The 16,047-nt window shown below is 45.5% G+C and overlaps 4 non-coding genes across 4 annotated transcripts; 2 read left to right on the top strand and 2 right to left on the bottom strand.

Moving 5' to 3' along the window:
- Positions 1-2,344: 2,344 nt before the first annotated feature.
- On the bottom strand, positions 2,345-2,417 carry Trnaa-agc (transfer RNA alanine (anticodon AGC)). The gene has a single exon. It is a non-coding gene; the product is annotated as a tRNA-Ala (tRNA).
- Positions 2,418-4,155: 1,738 nt separating this feature from the next.
- On the bottom strand, positions 4,156-4,248 carry Trnay-gua (transfer RNA tyrosine (anticodon GUA)). Its single transcript has 2 exons — positions 4,212-4,248; positions 4,156-4,191 (listed from the first exon to the last, which is right to left on the bottom strand). It is a non-coding gene; the product is annotated as a tRNA-Tyr (tRNA).
- Positions 4,249-6,847: 2,599 nt separating this feature from the next.
- Trnay-gua (transfer RNA tyrosine (anticodon GUA)) lies at positions 6,848-6,940 on the top strand. The gene is made up of 2 exons: positions 6,848-6,884; positions 6,905-6,940. It is a non-coding gene; the product is annotated as a tRNA-Tyr (tRNA).
- Positions 6,941-14,503: 7,563 nt separating this feature from the next.
- Trnay-gua (transfer RNA tyrosine (anticodon GUA)) lies at positions 14,504-14,596 on the top strand. The gene is made up of 2 exons: positions 14,504-14,540; positions 14,561-14,596. It is a non-coding gene; the product is annotated as a tRNA-Tyr (tRNA).
- The last annotated feature ends 1,451 nt before the right edge of the window (positions 14,597-16,047 follow it).

Here is a 16,047-nt window from a genome sequence, read left to right as displayed (position 1 = left end):
GGTAGTCTCCTCCGGACCACCGCCGGTTGCACTTGGCTCCTTGAAGAGGTAGGTCGTGCGTCGAGTCGACTCCTGAAGAACGCTTTGCAATTTGGTAGACCCGGTTTAAACCACGGATCCGGGCGATCAAAGAGGTGCAACGTATTGCTCACGCATTTCTCTCGAATTTACGATAAATCGCCATTTTCTTTACTATAGAATGCTTCCAATGACACGTCGGTGTTTTGGCCCTTACTTGACGAGTCCGCCGACGATCTCCCACATCGCTAGTTGTCAGATGCATCGCCATACCTGTGCTTCACTTCTTGTGGACGCTTTATGCATGACAAAAGATGTCTTGCAAGCGGTGTGGCGTTGACGAAGCACCTCAGTTGTTGCAGACCGCGCGCTTGCAGCTTGTGGCGTGCAGTTGGCGCGTCGCGCAGGTTAAGTGTTTCCACACGTGCGACCTTGGACGAACCATATAGCGAAAGTTTCGATGCTCATGCTGCGGTGAGGCACTGTTCAACAACTTTCCCGCCAAAAGCTTTCAGAGACACTTAAACGGGAAAAGCGTGTCACGCTCCACTTGAAAGTATGCGGCGGCAGTCCCTCGGCGGTCTTCCGAGCTGGCGCGATATCACGAAGAGAAATCGAAATGCGAACTTGAATGACGAGGCGGCGCATAAGAAATCTATCCGCGGAACTTTGGACGGTTTTGGCAATTTTAGCCTTATAAAAACCGAAGGAAAAAAAAGCTTTTTGAAATTTTGTAGTGCTTGTTTTGTTTTGCTTTTTGTTATTTTCGACCGCTGTCATTTTTAATTCATACCACCTCCTTTTCGCATCGTTTTACAAGCGATACAGTTGAACAGCGTATAAATTTCAGGCATATCTGCGAGGCCTGTAAGGTACTTGTAAATAAATAAATAAATAAATAAATAAATAAATAAATAAATAAATAAATAAATAAATAAATAAATAAATAAATAAATAAATAAATATTCACCTCGCTTTTGAAGATGTTCTACTGACGAAAATGAAGTAGTGCAGTATCAGTTAAGAGCAGTATCAGTTAAGGTTTACGTTATAAAGTTACCATTATGCTAATTAGATACCAAAATAAAATTTGCACTCTACCCAGAGCAAACATGGAGGCTCTTATAAAGATAGCGGATGGTAACTGCGCCTGTACACATTTGGCTACATTGGTACTGGTATGAATGTTGCGTTGGAATTCAGCTATGTAAGCAAATTACTAGCGCACTCCGTAGGACTATACAATTTTCTCACTGACACTTTTCATCAAAGTATAAAAATTGAGAAGTTGATTGTTTAATTAAGACTAATTGTCTAATTGGGCGGAATGCAAAAGATAATCTACGTAAGTATGTGCAAGCGACGGCAAACAGCATTATCTTGGTTCTGTGCAGCTACGCAGCATTTGCATATTTTAAAAGTTTGGCTCAAGTTAAGTGACACAGCCTGTATAAGACAAGGGTCCGCAGTTCACGTTATGTGTTGCGTATGTGTCTTAAAACCGTGCTATGTAGCGCATATAACGGTAAGAATAATGTGGGAGGTTAACATTAAGAGGAAAAAATGGAGCTGGGCAGGTCATGTAATGCGTAGGATGGATAACCGGTGGACCATTAGAGTTACAGCATGAATACCAAGAGAAGGGAAGCGCAGTCGAGGACGGCAGAAAACTAGGTGGGGTGATAACGTTAGGAAATTTCCAGACGCAAGTTGGAATCAGCTAGCGCAAGACAGGGGTAATTGGAGATCGCAGGGAGAGGCCTTCGTCCTGCAATGGACATAAATATAGGCTGATGATGATGATAGAGTGCATGCACTGATGTCTGTGCGACCGCCATGGTGTTGTACAGCTTACGAAGCGCGGTGTCCTAAACAGCTCACTTCCACCGATGCTGTCGATAAACTGAAAATTTCACAAAACGGAGGGAAAAAAAAGGCAGGCTACAACAAAAAAAAAAATAACACGTATAGGTAATCACCAATGCATTGATAAGGAGTACCTCGCTTCAAAGCAAGCTGACGCTCACGCGCACTGTCAAACTACTGCAACATACTTGCTGTGCTTGGCTCATATGTCTAGCATGTAGTCCGGTCTATATGAAAGACTGCTGTTATATATCTTATTTGGCTGCTGCTCATTTTTATTTCATGTGCACAAGTGTTTTCCTTTCGCTAAAAGAAAAGACAATTCATTCGAGCATGGCCTGCTTCGTTGTCCTCGTTACAATCGTCTTGGGCGTCCCGCTACTCCCAGTCTTGCTATAAACTATCGTTCCTGTACAGGCGTGTCAATCGAAAAAGAAATAAACCCTCAAAAAATTTTCATTGGAGGTGCTGGGTATCGATCCCAGTACCTCTCGCATGCTAAGCGAGCGCTCTACCATCTGAGCTACACCCCCGACAGAGAAACAGTGTAGCAAAACGCCGTTTTATCTGTAGGCATTCGACGCGCAAGTGGGTCGTATGACGGCGACCTAAGATGCCTGCGGCTACCGGCTGGTCCGGCAACACTCACCTCGCATTCTAATGAGCCACCGTCAGTACGTGTACATCGCGGAGGCTGGAGAGCGAAGTTCTCGTTTCGATTACATCTGCGCTGTTGCCCTTTCGCACTTCCAAATGCTGCATTCGTCTGGTAATTGTGTCGACACTGCCTCTTGTCCATCTGGGTCAATATAATTTCACACTCATATGGCGACAACCCATAAAATGCAGTCGCAAGTACACCGCTGTCGAATTCAAAGACAATTCGTATACAGAAGTGCGCAAAAAGATATTTATCTTTACTTATTTTGTTTGTCAATGCTGTAAGCCTTGAAAGACTCATACAGGAGGGGGCATACAAACAGTACAGGCGTCGCGCTTTGTCACACAGGGGGTTGCAGCAAGCTCAAAACGAAGAGGCAGTGGTTACTATCGGCAAGCCATGTAAGCAAAAAGTAAATACAAGGAAACAAAAACAAAATATACAATTGGTACGCCATGTAAAGTGTAAAAAGCAGTCAACACAAAAAAAAATGCACATTGGGTGTTTTTGCATTTTGGATCTTCTGAGCTAAAGCTCCGAGCTGGCGCTGCTTAATAAACGCTATAGGCACGGATAATTTGACACTGATGTGCCATTCGCACCACGTAGCCTACCCGTCTTACACACGACTCGCGTATTTCCAAAACGTTCCACAAGGAAATCATACCATCCTACGTCCCAAAGTACCCAATCGGGTACCTTGGGTACCATTTCGAATACTAGCTCACAAGTGATTGCGTAACGTATTCATCTCGTAGATGAAGTCAAATGCATTCGAAACTGTATGGAAGTGGTTTAGGTGCATGTCTTGTTAATATTCCCACTAACTGTGTCTGGACCGTTGCGTCAGCACAGACAACGAAAAGCACCCTTGAAGTGTCTTTCGAATACCGCGAGTTGCTATAGATCGACACGAAAATCCAGGACCCAGGTTCATGATGTCAACCTACCACGGAATGTTACATCTTCATCACTGTGTTTACCGGAATAATAACGGCTACAGAAAACAATACAATGAGACAAAAAAAGTTATTCCAGGTTGAGTAATTTGGGCAAAACCGCTTCAGTTATATTACCTTTGCTTACGTGAACTCGACGCGACCGGGTCGGCTTTCAGAATTCGACTAGACCCAGCCCGATCCGACAGTTCACGCATGTATCGTTTAAGAACCCCAGGTGGTCAAAATGAATCCGAAGTTAGCCACTACGGCGTGCCTCATAATCAAATCGTGGTTTTGCCGCGTACCACCCCAGAATTTAATTCTTTTTTAACAGTCGTGCATTTTACAGATTTTGAAAATGCGATTTGGTTAGTTACCTCCCATGACACACGTCATGGTGATACGACAAAACTGTTTACGTTAGGCAGGTCACCCGTCAGTGCGAGATTTATACGCGCTGTTGTTTTGTCTTCTTCTTGTTTTCAGCTCCTTTGCTTACACTTCGCATTACTATAAATTAAAGAAAAAGATCGGCCAGAAATAGCTGAAAACTGCGCATTGACTCTGAAACCTGGCACGCAGCCACTCATTCTGAACGTGCAATACCGATACACGAAGCCAGCACAAACTTGAAAAATAAAAATCTGAACAAAAAAAAAAAAAGAACCCTCCGTCGAGCCGGATTCGAACCAGCGACCTATGGATGTCCGCAATGGGTTCAACCTCTACAGTCCACCGCTCTACCAACTGAGCTATCGACGGAACGGGAAACGGCGCGCAAACCGCTTTTGTCTTGAAAGCGACTCCGCACAGCGTGACCCAGTTAAGATAGCCGCACACTTTACACGGAGCCGTTCCTGCTTCGCACCTTTTTCATAGGTGAAAATGACTGATCCTTGCTTTGTCCGTGCCGTTGTGTCTTTGTTATCGCTGCTAGTGTCGCGTCATTGTTAGGAACGCACACGCAACTCGCTTCGCGCGAGGCGCGTTCTTACCTCACGTGAAAACAGAAGAAAGGTGTGAAGAAAGAAATCTAGCCTTACGTAATGCACCACGACGGATGACAGCATTCTCTTTAGATAGAGAAAAAATAACAACATAGCCTTATTGAAATAACATCTGTCATCCGTACATCTGTTAACCATAACATCTGTCAAGTTTTTTACATAATCGTACTTTATCCCCACATAATCATACTTTAGCCCCACAGCCCTAGAAAACGACTAGTCTGTATTCTTCCATGTAAATTAAGCCTTTACTGCTATCCACTCTGCGGTATAGTGTAGGCAATGAACCATTGCACGTGCTCAATGTTCTAAGGTAGATTTCCTTCGAGGCGGAAATCAAGGGTTTATACCAGTGTTCGCATTTTAACAAGTGTTTATTTATTTTTAATTCTTTTTCATTTTGTTCAATTTGTAATTTGCGCAGCATCCTTCTTCGTCTATCACTGCAGTTCGATCTTACAGGCGCCATTTTGAACTTTCAAACTCCTGCATAACGCGTGTCTTTCGCCCTCTGTCTATATTTTTCTTTATTTCCCACATGTAACCCTCACCATAAGTCATTTAGTCAGTCTATTGAAAACTTCATAAAGCCTCCCAGTGAGCTCTATAGGTCGTCTATAGACAACCTTTGGAATTACGGATCTACACCTTTTTGCCGACTAGTACGTGCCTCCTTGCAACAGACTCCTTGCAAACAGCCTATTTGTAAGTCTATGGATAGCAATTCAACAGCTTACCATACCTATAGTGAAGCAATATAAATATCTTGGTGTACTTACGCCAAGGTATTTACACGGGCGTTTACACCAACCTAGCCCTGCGTAAACCAGTAATCTACAAACGGTAAGAAGTTTGCGGACAAACTAACACTCTCTGATATCTCTTCACGTTGAAGCTCGGGGAAACGCGAATATTCCCCCTTCCGGTCATATGATGTGGGTGGCGCATATGCATTGAATTCCCCTTTCTCCGCGGCGCGTTCTCTCTCCAGTGTTGGATTATCATCAATTTAATGTTGATCGTCTTAGCTGATAAATAAGACAAAGCTGATTGGCAATAAGTTGGAAAAAAACAGAGCACTGATCCAAGTCCACACTTTCAACTTGCCGATCAGCTTTGTCTTATTTAGTGAAGATTCACTACGTGAATCTTCACTAAATAGTTGAGTGTTAGTTTATAAATATCAGAGAGTGTTAGTTTCTCCGCAAACTTCTTACAATTTGTAGATTACTGGTTTACGCAGGGCTAGGTTGGTGTAAATGCCCGTGTAAATACCTTGGCGTAAGTACAACAAGATATTTATATTGCTTCACTATAGGTATGGTAAGCGGTTGCATTGCCTTCCATACACTTACAAATAGGCTGTTTGCAGGGAGTCTGTTGCAAGGAGGCGCGTACTAGTCGGCAAAAAGGTTTAGAGTCATAATTCCAAAGGCTGTCTATAGACGACCTATAGAGCTCACTGGGAGGCTTTATGAAGTTTTCAATAGACTGACTAAATGACTTATGGTGAGGGTTACATGTTGGAAATAAAGAAAAATAGAGACAGAGGGCGAAAGACACGCGTTATGCAGGAGTTTGAAAGTTCAAAATGGCGCCTGTAAGATCGAACTGCAGTGATAGACGAAGAAGAATGCTGCGCACATTACAAATTCAACAAAACGAAAAAGAATTGAAAATAAATAAACACTTGGTAAAATGCGAACAGTGGTATAAACCCTTGATTTCCGCCTCGAAGGAAATCTACCTTAGAACATTGAGCACGTGCAATGGTTCATTGGAGTGGATAGCAGTAAAGGCTTAATTTACGGGGAAGAATACAGATTCATTTTCTTAAATTTTTGTGCGCAAACAAACAGGGACGAAGAAAAGGAGACACAAGGTGTTTGCGCACAATAAGTTAATACGTGGAAGAATACAGACTAGTCGTTTGCTAGGGCTGTGGGGCTAAAGTATGACTATGTACGATTATGTACAAAACTTGACAGATGTTATTTCAATAAGGCTAGGTTGTTATTTTTCTCTTACTAAAGAGAATGCTGTCATCCGTCGTGGTGCATTATGTAAGGCTAGATTTCTTTCTTCACGTCTTTCTTATGTTTTCACGTGAGGTAAGAACGCGCCTCGCGCGAAGCGAGTTGCGTGTGCGTTCCTAACAATGACGCGACACTAGCAGCGACAACAAAGACACAACGGCACGGACAAAGCAAAGATCAGTCATTCTGACCAATGAAAAAGGTGCGAAGCAGGAACGGCTCCGTGTAAGGTGTGCGAGGCAGGCCTCGGCTATCTTAACTGGGTCACACTGTGCGGAGTCGCTTTCAAGACAAGCGGTGGGCGCGCCACTTCCCGTTCCGTCGATAGCTCAGTTGGTAGAGCGGTGGACTGTAGAGGTTGAAACCATTGCGGACATCCATAGGTCGCTGGTTCGAATCCGGCTCGACGGAGGGTTCTTTTTTTTTTAACGTTTGCGTTGGTTACGTATATCGTATGCACGTTCAGTATCAGTGGTTACTTACCAGGTTTCAGAGTACACGGATAGTTTTCAGCTCCGTCTGGCCGAATGTTTTCTTTTTCTTTTTTTCTTGCGTTCAATTCCTACAGTCTTGCAAAGTGTAAGGAGCTGAAAACAAGAAGAAGACAAAGCGTAGCAATCTCGCACTGATGGGTGACGTGGCCAACGTAATCGCTTTTCTCGTATCACCATGACGCGTGCCATGGGAGGTAATTAATCATATGGCATTTTAAACTTTTGTGAAATGCACATTTGTTAACAGAAAATTTAATTCTAGGGTATTACGCGCAAGAACCGCGATATGATTATGGGGCACGCCGTAGTGGTGGACTTAGGATTAATTTTAACCACCTGGGGGCTCTTAGTCGTGCTCTTAATGCGCGATACACGGGCTTTATTTATTTTTAATTTTTTTTTGCTTTTTTTTGCATTGTGGCCCCGATGAAATTCGGCCGCCGCGGCCGGGATTTGAATCTCGCGCCCTTGGGCTTAGCAGCGCAACGTCAAAGCCACTACGCCACCACGGCTGTTGAAATAACATGATTCGATCCTCGCAAGTGGATCACACATTGCGTGGATGTACTGCACAGACAAGCCGACAGTGACGACGTCGACGCCTCGTCGATAGATCAGTTGCTTATCAACATCCCTCCTAAAACAGCAATCGTGTATCTCGCGTCCTTTACCCCGTTCTTGAACTCTGCTCCTTTGCAAACGTATGTACCAAGCCGGTCAATGTTATCGCGCTGCTGACCCAAGGGACCTGCGTACGCACGAACCCGACAAAGGTGGGTCGAATCTGTTTGTGGGGCTGAAAACCGGTCGTAGGGTTCGAGTAAGCACTAGAAGGTTGAGACGAGCGAGCGTCGAGGCGAACTCGGTCAACCCGCTTCCAAGAGGTCGACTGACTCGCCCAACCAGAGATGCATGTGGGCACTGTCGGATCGGGCTGGTATATCTAGTCGAATTCTGGTGCTCCAAGTGGTCTAGGTGTTCACTTTTAATGGCGTAAATTACTTTACAGTGTAGGCGCAATAGCGCGGCGTTACGAGAGCTGGGAACGAACAACTATAGAAGGCGAATGAATGCCAAAGGAAAGTACGGAAAACGAACGCAGCGCACTTCACGGTGAAGCAGCGATATCTTGTAGATAGAGCTTGCGCCCGGGCCTTCGCAGTTTCGACAGTTGGTACGCTGCTACGAATTAAGATGTGCAGTAGCTGTCTGCACCGACGTTACAACCGCTCTTCTAATTTTTCTTCCATGTTTGCCAAAACCCCCTTCAAGTAACTTTGCGAATTTGCCATAACTGTTCAGTGCATAGCAATAGTAAATGCTCCATTCTCCCGGTTAAACAGAGCTGCTTGAACAAACCGTGTTTCTTTTTTTCTCTATCTACGAATACAAATACAATTTTCGTGAAGATAGCGCTGTCTTCTCAGAAGTATCTTTCATTTTTACTCGGTCCAGAAAGAAATTAGAGTCAAATATGCCGCAGCAGCCCGGCAAGTGTTTCTATACTCAATTTTTAATAAATAGCGTTTAAAATTTTCAAAGTACGTTTTTATGAAAGAGGATGCACCTTCACAGAAAAGAAACGAATAATCATGGTCATAGGCTAAACGGACATATATAAAACAACTTTTCAGGAGGAAGCAAGCGTTCCCTTCAGCGGAAAATTAAACGAAGCGGGCGCAGAGAAAGATATCGCAGAATTTTTTTATTCATGCTGGGGTGGGCGGCAGGGTTCTACTACACTAGTCTCAGTAAAGAGACGAAGGAACGAGGTGTAAGTTCTATGCTATACTGTCACGTGCTAACCTCAGCAGCCGCGGTCCGCAACGTGGTAGATGTCGGCCACTTCTTATCTCTCTATACGGCGTGCCTCATAATCAGATCGTGGTTTTGGCACGCGTAAAACCCCGTAATTTAATTTCTTGCTTGCCGCGAATCTTTGATAGCGTTCCCTCATTTTTGCTGCGCCTATTGCTGAAAACAATTCCGGCAGAAACCATCTCAGGATGACTGTCGTCGGTACTGCGATTGGCATTTGAAGCAATGTATATAGCGACACGCCTTACTGCCACTGCCGCAACGCGTCATGTAGGAGGCCACGTGTGCTGCACTCGGGTTCCTCTCTCGCGCTTCCCTCGGAACATGGTGTTTCGTCTAGCTGCACTAGACGAAGCCGCGCTCGTCCCCAAGTTTACCACCGGACAGTTTACCAGTGGACCAGTTTGTCCCAGTTTACCAATGGACAAGTCCGCGCTTGTCCCAATTTTACCTCAAAGCGGTTCAGTGAAGAGCGGCACGTGACCAGTGGCACGTTCCCGAAGATGCTTATTTAACAAAAAAAAAACGCGCGCCATTCCACTTCTGTGAAGGTGGATTACCAGCGAAGCAGTTTAGCACACGACATACTCGTAGAGGTGACCCGGAATTTAGATCGAAGGTGTGAGCAAATTTTATTTCTCTTGAGCGGCGACGGCGGTCATCCCGAAGAAAGACACACGCACACGTACTTTTATTTTCGGTGGTTTTGATCGACGGCACACATTTGCGTGGAAGACTACCGCCACCTCGGGGAGCCGGAGGAAACTAGACACGCACGGCGGGACCGCCACACCGGGGGAAAGTAGACGCGCGCGAGGCGACCGCCACGCCGGGAGAACGGAAGGAAACTAGGCACGCAAGCGCCTGGAACGACGACAAAGAGAGGGTGGCCGACGCGGGTCGCATGGCGGCATATCTTTGAGAAGCCCTTATTGTCTACATGAGAATCTACTGAATTTGAAAATGGTGCCTATTGATAACTAATCTCCTGAAAATGCATATCCTAGTGATGAGCCGTATAAGCTTTGCACAGAATAAAGCGATTTTCCATCCAATTCGGGAGCTGAGTTTTTACACGCCCAGATTGGTTGACGGACACGAAAAATGCTTAGAACCCTAATCATAGACAGCTTCGCTGTAAAATTAATTAAATTAGGAGGTTTTACGTGCCAGAACCAAGACCTGATTTTGAGGCACGCGGTACTGGGGAACTCCGGAAACGTTTGGACCACCGGCGGTTCTTTAACAAGTATCTAAATCTAAGTACACTGGTGTTTTCTGCATTTCGCCCCCCATCGAAATGCGGCCGCGGTGGCCGGAATTGGATCCCGCGACCTCGTGCTTAGCAGCACAACACCATAGCCACTAAGCAACCACGGTGGGTCAAGAGGCTTATTGAAGAGTGTCGCATACACAGTTACCCAAGTCATCGTCAAGGAGGTTCTTGAATCGCGGCACATTGTGACCCAATACCCAGTGACCCAAGTTGTTTCGACGCTTTATTCAGAACCCGGATTTCTTCGTACAAGCAGCCCGACACTCTACCTATAATAGACCACGGACCAGAGACCCAAGTTAGCACGACAGAAGTTAGGTACGGACAAACAAACAGACAGAAAAAATACCGCGAACGGGGCAACGTTCCAAAATAATGCAAAGCGTGGTAAGAAACATATCAAAGTTGTTCCTATCGTTGCCACAGATTCCTTCGTTCACCGATAGCTGCGAACAGCACCAGGAGTACACCACAAAACAAGGATAAAAACAGCAGTTATACGTGTAGTCATGATGTCGAGCGGGCAGTTTTGTTTTGCCGTGCAGTCGCCAAAGTGGTGAATGACGCTTTGCTGCAAGTCGATAGATGGCGCTGGACATTTTGAATATTCCCTAATGGTGCGCATGCGCGTGAGGTCACGTGACTTAGTGCAGAGTGAGAGGAAACGATTTTGTGATTTCTCGTTCCCGGGTGTGCGCGGAGTGCTGAAGAAAGAGAATGTCATCTACCGCAAATGATTGTGGTAAACGCCCGTCTAAGGCAGGCATCTCCGGTTATTCGTTTGCTCAAGTAATGAGCCAAGATCATTTCTAAATCAAGTGTTTATTTCGTGGTAACGGTTTATTTTTTTTCCTAACTTTATAAGACCAAAAACGTACAGCGACAAATGTACAAATTGGAACCGCGATTAAGCTGGACAGAGGTCAACCGGGCTCTGCCTGTACACAGCAACGGCAATTTAGAAATAAAGACAGTGTAATTGGAGGAACGTAATTTATTGCCTGGGTTTTTCAGAATGTCCCTAGGTGCTTTCAAAAATAATTGCACTTGAGTTCTGCGCAAGGCCCACTAACACTCACCTGTTGTGTAAGAAGCGTAAGCGTATTAACCGTTTTGGCCCCTGGTCGCTTTCAACAACCATGAAACAATGATAAGCAAACTCGTCGCATTGTTCCTACCTGTGCGAAGTGTTGCATCACGTAACATAGAAAATGCACGTCTTGTTGTGCAATTTGCCTTTGTAACCTGTAACGCTGATTACTATCGCCAACACTTTGAATACAGCGATTGCACGAGACATTTTATAAAATTTTCCTGCGATCGACTGATTCGTTGATTGATTGATTGATTGATTGATTGATTGATCGATCGAAGCGCGGTGCGTTTTCTTTGGCTTTCTAACCCGTTTTCGAGGTAGGCACATGCTCTCCACCGAGTTGCATTGCACGTTCGACATCAAACGCACCTTTAATGGCAACTCCGGTGATTTCTTTTTACTACATCAGGGTAACGGCAACGTTATGTTTACGAAAGCAACACCTGGCTGAGGAGTCGAGCGAACCCCTTCGTGTGACGTCAATTGTGGCGCGGCTGCCGTGCGAGGCATGCCGGTCATCGCCAGCGCGGGGTACGAAAGCGGCGAAGAGCAGACGCTCAGCTGATTGGTGACCGTGCCGGAACGTTGGCACAAAGTCTTCGGGTGACAATGTCAGCTGCACCAGCTATTCGCAGCTGCCAAACAGTGGCAGCTCCGATTCCGGTGAATTCAATAGCCACGAATCGTCGTTCGCCTTCGACATGCCGCCAGAGAGCCATCGCCAAGAGCATCGCATCGCACTGCAACACAAAGACCAAGGGTAAGCCCTAACCACTGATTTGATACGCGCTGCTCGCTACTTTAGGTGTTTTACCCCTTCTCAGGGAAACGTTTTACAGTACTGACTAAAATACGTCTTGGAACGCTTCTTTCCGCATTTCTATGTCGATTTATACAGTGCACTGTTTCGCCGCAATTTCTGCGCCAAACACTCAGGATCGTCAACACCTCCACGCTGTCGTCTGCCATTTATTCCCATCTGCGTATGCCACCATTGAGGTCATAACAGAATGTGGCCAGTGACTGAGGAGGAGGCAAGACAGGTGGTCCAAGGAAATTAATGAAATTCTCATTTGTGAAAAAAAAAGAAAACACTGACACTCTCCCGCCGGCTGTGTTGAAGAAATTAGGGAAGTGTGCAGAGAAACGCACCCATCCGTTGCCCTTTAAGACGCATGGGCTCTTGTTGCGTAATCCTTCAGCGTGAAGTGACGGCCACCATGGAAAAAACACGCTAGACGTTTGTTTGCAGCGGTGAGTCGCCGCAGAATCCTCTTTTCAGACGAAGCGGACGGCAGCATCATCGATGCTCGCTGCAATCTTTCTTTGCCGGATCAGGGCTCTAAAAAAACGCACGTGGCCCGAATGGTCCATAGTAAGCTCGCAATAATAGTTCCGGCATGATATACCACCCCAAATAGTTTGGGAATTCAGTTTGACGAGGCGCAGACGCACACAGCTGACGCGACTCGACCCAGTTCAAAGCACGCGCGGCCTTGTTCGTCGGCGGCGTCACGGGCCGTCCGGCTCATGACGTCAGTCTCGAGTGCGCGCCCGTTGGTGGAGGCTCGTGTGCATCCGCCTTTGAGGGGGAAAATACCGCGGCCTTCTAAAGTTGTACCCGATATAGATGGAAATAGAGTATACAGCCCCTTTCAGGCCACAAAGAATGCGCAAGAAGTTTGAGCTCTGTGCAAGACGGAACAAGGCGCTCCTCCTTCAAACACATTGAGATGGAGCGGTCACGTGAAGCTCTGCAGACGCTGCAGACGTCAATTTCTCTTTGTGCGGCGAACGGAAGTGCTACTCTGAATAACGCCGTGCTCACCTGGAGAAAGGGAAGGACCTTCTCTCAGGAACAAGAAGTTTTCTTGTCACGTGTCGCCTCGGAGACCTGTCAGAACCAAGACGGCGCTTCGTTTCCTAAATGCCCTCACCCGCCCGACGTCCGATGACTGCTTTTAATTGCCCATCGGGGTTATTTAAGCAACCCCGCCATGCATCTTAACCTCTCCTCTCATCTCAAGAATATCACCATGCATCCTAAATAAATCGTTCAAGCTTTTATAACGCAACGTCATCATCTCTGCTTGGTCGCCTGGTACGTCCAGCTCATGGCACGCCTAGCTTGGAACCCTGACATTAAGTAACGCCAGACGGCAAGAACTAGTATCCGCCGCCCAAAAAAATCCGCACGTATGCGTCTGTTGCATGGATTAACTGCGCGCCTAGCTATCTCCGATCGGGGCAATATAAATGAGTGATCTGTGGCATGGCCAACGCAAAGAGTGACGTACTTAATTAATGATGGGAAACATTAGTGTTTCTTTTTAGAATTGACTAATTATTTGCATAGGTTATCCTATTCTTGGCCAATACCCCATAGTGGGCATGAACCACTCGTTGAAGAAAACCGACCAACTCTCGCGTTTCTATCATTAAACCTATATATACACAGGGCTGGTCTGGCGATATCGCCACTGTGTCAATTCTGCCTAGGAATAGAAACCGTAGAACACTATTTCTTAATATGTCGTCGGTATAAATTACAAAGAAAAAGGCTTCTTGAAATACCGCTTGCTAAATTAGGGGTAAATTTAACATCAGAAACAGTACCCACTTTCGGTGCCTCGGTATTTGGCTTTAGCCACAGGGACGTATTTGATGCCGTTTGTGGTTTCATTCAATCAACAAAACGAATAAAATTTTAAATCCCTGCTTTTACAATTCTCTCAGAGATATTTCAGCTTTAATTCATGGCATTATTATTATAAATTATGCAGTTCAGGAAAATAATATGTCTGTTCTGATTACTAAATTGCACATTAACTGTAGTTTCAGAATCCATATCTAGAAGTTCAGGTGCTCAATTCTTGGCCAATCCCCCGAAGTGGGTACGAGCCATGTGCTGAGGACATCTTCTTCTTCTTCTTCTTCTTCTTCTTCTTCTTCTTCTTCTTCTTCTTCTTCTTCTTCTTCTTCTTCTTCTTCTTCTTCTTCTTCTTCTTCTTCTATTATGACGGTACGAGCCATTACAGAGGTACATTATCTTCGGCATCATCATCACCATTAATCGTGCGGACTTCGTAGTTCGCGACAACAGCCTCGATTACAAAGGAACAAAGACGCACAGAAAGCGCCCAATCGCTCTTTTCTACGCAAGGACAACGCTGTGACTCAAGCAACACCTTCGAGCTGCGTTCCCCGTACGCCTCCATTATCCCGCTAAGAGGCCACGTTGCGTGCAAGTATGCAGTCCAGACAAGCCGGCAGAGGCAACCCCTGTCGTTCCGTCGATAGCTCAGTTGGTAGAGCGGTGGACTGTAGAAGTTCCAACCAAAGCGGACATCCATAGGTCGCTGGTTCGAATCCGGCTCGACGGACTATTTTTTTTTTTTTTGCTTTTTCTTCTCTCTTAATAACTTGGCATGCTTTTGTTTACGTTGTGTAACAATCAATACCCAAAATCTATTTATGTCATCACCGGCGCTTTGAGCAGAAATGCACTTGGGGGATCTGTTTTATATGTGCAACGGAATTGGTGCCAAGAAAAGAAAACGCAACCGTGGACGGCAGAGGATGGCTTTGCGATGAAGTTCACGAAATAGCAAGGACGTGGAATGCAGTCGAATTGTAACTGGATATCGCTGGGAGAGGCCTTTGTCTTTCGGTGGACATAGCGTAAGCATTTCTAATGTAATCTGCAGCGCGAGAAAATACTACAGGAAGTACATTCAAAGGCTTGGGCGGGTCGATAGACATAATGCTATTGCATTACAATTGTTCAGGTGAAGCATGCTAACCTACCTTCATCGCCTCTTTCTCCGAGTTTGGCTTTGGTGTTCGCGTAGAGTTGACATAGTGGAGGAGAGGGAGGGTATTACGAAGAGCTGAGTTGAACAGATCTGACGTTATAAGCCTATAGCAACGAGGAGCTTTTTTTTTTTCGAGTTTTTTTCCATGACGCACCTACCCGGATGTAGGCGTAGACACCGTATGTTTGGTCGCGGCAGGCATGGTGGACACATTGAACATTTGACTCACTTTTCTCACTTTAGATTCGCGTTAATTCACATTTAATTCCCCTTAATTTACTTTTTCTCACTTAATTCACCTTATGATTCACGCCGTTTACCTTAGATTCACATTTAACGCTTAAAACACTTAATTCTCCTTTACATGTGCCACCTCTAATCACTTATCATTCCATTAGCTACATTACTTCACTTGAATCACCTTTTGAGTCACGAATATTTTTATCTAATAAATGGCCTTCTCTCTCACGTAATTTACCTTAGATTCACTTTTTACACTTAAAGCACTTAATTCACATTTGAACGAACCACCTCTAATCAGTTATGATGGCATTTAATGTGTCTAAAAAGAAGTTGCCTAAGTTTTTTTTTTTTTTTTTTTTTTTTTTTTTTTTTTTTTTTTTTTTTTTTTTTTTTTTTTTACACCGAAGCTGTTTAAGCCAGCCGTAATTTGTGGTTCGCATCAAAAAACTGCCGCGCCGTAGCCATGGCAACCAGGAGGGTGGAGGACAGCAGCACGGCGCACGCGGTCATCCTCCTCGCCAGCTCCCCGCTTCCCAACCCCCGCCTCTCTTTTCTCCGCGGCGCGTTAAACCAGGAGAAAAAAAAAAAAGGCGAAATCTTGCACTAGGCTGCGCAAAGCTCAAGACACAGCGAAGCTGGCCGATTGATATCGAGCGGCTAGCCTCCAACGCGTTCGGCGTCGGCAAGCAACAGCGTTCTTGGCACTGTACCAACCTTGGTTAGCCTGCTTGCGTTTGTGGCACGCCAGGAACGCTGTCGCTCGTAGGCGCCGACGC

This window comes from Dermacentor silvarum, chromosome 9 (assembly GCF_013339745.2).
Source record: "Dermacentor silvarum isolate Dsil-2018 chromosome 9, BIME_Dsil_1.4, whole genome shotgun sequence".
Lineage (NCBI taxonomy): Eukaryota > Metazoa > Arthropoda > Arachnida > Ixodida > Ixodidae > Dermacentor > Dermacentor silvarum.
This window is presented reverse-complemented; position numbering and strand designations above follow the sequence as displayed.